We start from the raw sequence: 6,000 nt of genomic DNA on the forward strand, positions 1-6,000 counted from the left end.
TTGAGCTTCGCATTAGCTCCGTCTTCACTGGCATTTGGACCGACTTGGCATGCTCGTGGACCGCCTATGCCTCATGTCTCTACTTGACAGTTAGGCTTTTGCATTACATGCTTTGGTTCGTGACATATGCTATTTGGTTCGTGTATGCCATACCGACATTTGGAGCTTGGATTTGGATGTATTTGAGCATTCCTGGCTTACTTGATCACTGATCTTGGTTGCTATTTGGATGTCATTGAGTTGACCGAGAGCTTATTTGGGCTTATGTATTGCTTCATGGTTAATACGACCGGTGCTTCATGTATGTCCTGCTCTCTTGGATGCGCTTGATGCATTGACAGGGTCACTTATCACTGGTGCTTTCTCTTGGGTTGTTTGAGCTTCTGAGCTCGCTTTCTATGCGTTTTGTGCCAGTGGGAGCATTTTACGTGCTTGCTTGACCTTTGACAGTTGCATGCTATTGGAGCACTTACATGTATTTGGAGCAGTTTATGTCTTGAGCAGCTACATACGCATTGAGACTTTGGGATCATACTCCGATCTTTATGGATATGCATTGATGTACTCTTGGTTCACAGGATGCTTATGAGCTGAGTCTCATATTTGGATCTTTCTCTTTGAGCAGACACCTATTTGTGTCAGGTTTTGGCAGTTACAGGAACACTTTGCCTAGAGTGTCTGGGGGTGTGCCTTTCACTGGCAGATGTTATTTTGACATGCTTCGGTGTTGAGCTCATGTTCTTTTCACTGTCATTGGCCTTGCTTATGTCCGTTTCATGTTGGCTTTGGACCTAGCATTGTTTGCTTGACATTGGATCCTATTTTGGGACAGTTTGCTCTCTAGACTGCATACCTGCAATTTATTACAGCAAGCAATTATTGGTGGACTGAGGTGTACTTTTCATGCTGAAATATTCTAATTTGGTGTACTGCACCTAGTACTAAGTGGGCAGCAACTGTTGGCACACTTTGCTCGCCCTTTGGACCCCGTTTTGGTCATTTTTGGGCAGTTTCTGCAGTAAAACAGCAAGCAGTTTTGGACTGTTTGGGCATTTCCAGCCTGCATAATGGCGTCATCTTCGCATGATAGTGCCATCTTTAACATTACAAAGTTGTATGGTACCAACTACTCTTACTGGAAGAGTCAAATTTGGCAGGTCTTGGTGCAAAAATCTCAGATTAAGCCACTTCAGTTGAGTGGGGAGCAGCCTGAAACTATGGACAATGACGACTGGCTTGAACTTGATGAGCTATGCGAGTCCACGATTGTATTGTCTCTCACTGAACAGGTACATTATAATGTATTTGAGGAAGCACAGAGTGCATGGGATCTATGGAATAAGATAAAAAATCATTATGATAAGAAAAGTCCGGCAAGTCAGATGTACTGGTTGAAGCAGCTTATGGATCTGCGCATGAAGGATAATGCGACTATGTCTGCTCACTTGAGCCAGTTCCATGCTATATTGAAGAACTTGACTTCGCAGGATATTACCTTTGGAGAGGAAGTAACTCCTCTTTTCTTGCTTGGGACTCTGAATGAGTCATGGGATGTATTCCGCACTGCCCTATGTGCCTCTAGTGCTACTCTAAAATTGGCAGATGTTGAGAGTGCTCTTCTTCAGGAAGAGGTGAATCGCAAAAACTTGGATGCCTCTCGTGGTAGTCATGCTTTGACAGTTAGAGGCAGGAATGACAGGTATGACCGTGGTAATGGCCGAGGCCGTGACTCGCAGAAGGGTCGGTCTAAATCTCGTGGTGGCAAGTCGCGTAGTAAGTCGCATAGGCGCAATGCAAATGTCACTTGTCATCATTGTGGGAAAAAGGGCCATATTAGACCACCGTGTCATGAGTTGCGCAATGAGAAGCGCAAGGATAAGGGGAAAGATAAAGTGCAGGAGAAGTCCTCTGATCGCAGTATAGTACCTACGAAGTCCAGCGTCAAGATTGAGGAAATTAATGTCACGCAGACTGAGGAGTCCGATGGTAGTGATGAGTTTATACTTGCAGCTAGTTCTTCTGATGCTTCACACTTGACTAAGACACCTAGTATGTATGCACAGTGCTGGTTATTGGATTCAGGTGCGTCCTTCCATGTGACGCCTTACCATGAGTGGTTTCACTCTTACCGTACTGTATCTGCATCAGTCAGACTTGGAGAAGACAGGTCTCTTGACATTGTGGGCATGGGTGATATTCAGTTGCAGTTTTCCACTGGCAGTTCATTTTTGCTTAGGGATGTACGTCATGTACCTGCGCTTACGCGCAGTCTTATGTCTGCAGGACAGCTGGATGATGCAGGATTTCATGTATGTTTTGGGGATTCTGCCTAAAAGATTACTCGTGGCAGACTTGTGCTTGCTAGAGGCGCCAAGTCTGGCAGCCTCTATCCTCTTGTTGTATCTGGGTCCTCAGTTGACCATGTTTTGGCAGTGGGTTCTATCCCACATGTATCACTTTGGCATGCCCGTTTGGGGCATATGTCTTTGAAGGGAATGAAAATGTTATCTGGTTTGCAGTATCTTCCGCCTTTGGACTATGCACGTTTGACTCGTGTGATCATTGTCTTTATGGTAAGCAGAATAGGTCTACGCATAAGAAATCGGGTAGGCCACGCATGAGTGAGCCCTTGGCATTGGTGCATTCCGATGTTTGTGGGCCTATGCCTTGCATGTCTATGGGTGGCGCGAAGTACTTTGTTACTTTCATTGATGATTTTTCTAGGAAAGTGTGGGCTTATCCCATAAAGCAAAAGTTCGATGTCTTGGCAGTCTTTCAGTGTTGGCTTGCTCTTGTTGAGAACCAGACTGGGTATAGACTGAAATGCCTTAGGACTGACAATGGGGGAGAATATGTCTCATGTGCTTTTGAGCAGTTTTGTGATGACAAGGGTATTAAGCGTCAGTTGACCGCCCCTTACACCCCACCCCAGAATGGTTTGGCTGAGCGCATGAACAGGACTATTTAGGAGCGTCTGCGCTCTATGCTTAGCCATGTAGGCCTACCCCAGAGTTTTTAGGCTGAGGCAGTTAGTACGGCAGTGCGTGTCATAAACCGACCGTCTTCCAGTGGATTGTATTTTCAAGTTGCAGAGGAAGTTTGGGCTGGTAAGCCACCCTCTTATGTGCATCTTCGTGTCTTTGGATGTGAGGCATTCTGCCATGTGCCCAAGGACAAGAGGAGTAAATTGGATCCAAAGAGCATTAAATGCATATTCCTTGGCTATGGTGAGTCAGGAGAGATGGGCTATCGCCTATGGGATCCGCAGGCGCGGAAAATAGTACGTAGCCATGATGTCGTCTTCCATGAAGACAAGATGCACAGGCAGCCTGAGAAGGTGGTTGAGATCCGCAGAGTGATCTTTCAGGAGGAGCCTAGAGATCCAACACAGCCAGTAGTACAGCCTACAGCAGTTCCTCCACAGGTCCAGGGTGTTGGACAGGCAGTTAGACAAGCAGCAGAGCCTGCGGTGAGACGGTCTGCTAGAGACAGACGTCCACCTGACAGATTTCAGCCCTCTATGCATTATGTTTTGGTTACAGATGCAGGAGAGCCTTTCACTTACGATGAGGCTATGTGCAGGGGTGACAGTCACTCCTGGGAGAGGGCTATGCAGTCTGAGATAGACTCCTTGCATAAGAATGAGACTTGGGATTTGGTTGCCTTGCCTAAGGGCAAGAAGGCTTTGCCATGCAAGTGGGTGTACAAGCTGAAAAGTATCCCTGGACACCCCAAGCTGGCATACAAGGCTAGATTGGTAGCAAAGGGTTTTAAGCAGGAACATGGTGTGGACTTTGATGAGGTCTTCTCTCCTGTGGTTAAGATGACCACCCTGCGCTTAGTCTTGGCTTTGGTTGCACAGCTTGACTTAGATCTATATCAGATGGATGTCAAGATGGATTTTCTACATGGGGACTTGCATGATGAGATCTATATGGATCAGCCTAAGGGCTTTGCAGAACCTGGCAGGGAGCACCTAGTGTGCAAGTTGAAGAAGAGCTTGTATGGCTTGAAGCAGGCACCTAGGGAATGATATCATAAGTTTGATGCCTTTATGCAGTCACAGGGCTATAGCAGGAGTGCTATGGATCCGTGTCTTTACACGAAGAAAGCCCGTGATGGCAGTTTGCTTATCTTGGTACTCTATGTTGATGATATGCTGATAGCAGGGAAAGCTCATGATGAGCTAGATGCTCTTAAATCTCAGCTGAAGAAGACCTTTGAGATGAAGGATTTGGAACAGGTCTCACATATACTTGGGATGCGCATTAAGCGCGATAGGCATCAGGGGCTTTTGTATCTCTCACAACGGGAGTACATTCATAAAGTCCTTGAGCACTTCCGCATGCAGGACGTAAAGCCTATTGGCTGTCCATTACCTTCTTATGTGAAGGTATCACAGGCCGATTGTCCGCAGACAGATGAGCAGAGGGCCGAGATGGCTAGATATTGCGCATGCAGTTGGTGTTGTGGCACGCTATATGGCTACACTTGGCAGCAGACATTGGGATGCCGTGAAGGGTATCATGAGGTACCTGAAGGGCACATCAGATATGTGTATTTGCTATGGCAGCCAGGATACAGGGGTCGTGGGGTACACTGACTCCGATTATGCAAGACATGCAGATAGTAGGAAGTCCACTTCTGGCTATGTATTCACCTATGCTGGAGGGGCTGTCTCTTGGATGTCCAGGGTTCAGAAGTGTACAGCTTTGTCTACCACTGAGGCCGAGTATGTTGCAGCCACTGAGGCTTGCAAGGAGGCTATATGGTTAGCCCGTCTAGTTGCTGACCTTGGGATTGATGCTACACCTACACTGCATTCAGATTCTATGAGTGCCATTCAGTTGGCTAAGAATCCGGTCTTCCATGCGAAGACGAAACACATTGAGGTGAGGTATCACTTCATACGTGGTGTCGTGGAGGACAAGTCTGTTGACCTTGTCAAGATCTCCACTGACGAGAATCCTGCAGATCTACTCACGAAGAGCCTCACTACTGAGCGCTTTGCCTTCCTCGGGAGGTTGATGGGCGTTGGATGAGATGTCGCCTTTCCTCATCCCTTGTACCTATGTATATTTGCACTGTCTTTTCTTTTTTCTTTTCTCTCTCACTAGGAAAGATTCGCCTTTAAGTGGGAGGTTGTTGGGGGTAAAGGCGCCTCCGTTGTGCCGCCCCGTGTATTACTACACTGACAGTACCCACCACTGCACACTGCAGGTGGCGGGCGCCCCCATCACGTCACTTTATTCTTTATTCTTTTAGTGACAGTTTGAATAAAGGAAGGCCCGGTCACACATTGTGACTGTTGGAGCTCCCATTTCTTGTCTCTCTCTTTTCTTGCTCTTGCTCTCCCGCCATAGCTCGCGTGCAAGCTTCGATCCTTCTCACCTTTCACCAAAAATACTACAACCCATGGGACAAGACCACTTACCTCTTCAAGTGGCAAGCGAAGCAAAAAATGGAGACATGGTATTTCTAAGGATGCAGAAAGAAAAATTCCATTGGCTGAGGTATTGGATGTAGTTTTCATGGAAGAGAAAGTAGTGGTGCAAAATGAGAAAGTTATATTTTATGTTTTGTGAAAGCATTTGTATGAGGTGCATGTCAATCTTGAGCCCTTCTGTACATGTCCTGACTTTCAAAAGAGAGAGTTGGAAAGTAAACCCTTCATGGCCTGCAAGCACATATATTATGTCTACATTCGTGTGCTTGGGATGGACAAAAATCAACATATGATGATGCATCAACCTTCCCTTAAGCAAACCGATTTAAATTTTATGCTTGCCCTTCCTCGACACATAAAATGCAAATCAAAGACTTGAGAGTTTTATTTTGGCTATTGTTCAATGAGATAGGAACCATGCACTAGTGAATGGAAGATTTAAAGGGCATATGAAGAAGTGGAGGTGGACGTTCATTTTGGATACATGATGTGAAGGGACCACATATTTGGTATTTTTCTTTTTAAGCATAGTGAGAACTCTAGTAAAAGTAGAC

This window comes from Lygodium microphyllum, chromosome 21, assembly GCF_053477565.2.
Source record: "Lygodium microphyllum isolate KBCC chromosome 21, Lygodium_microphyllum_v1.1.10, whole genome shotgun sequence".
Taxonomy (NCBI): domain Eukaryota; kingdom Viridiplantae; phylum Streptophyta; class Polypodiopsida; order Schizaeales; family Lygodiaceae; genus Lygodium; species Lygodium microphyllum.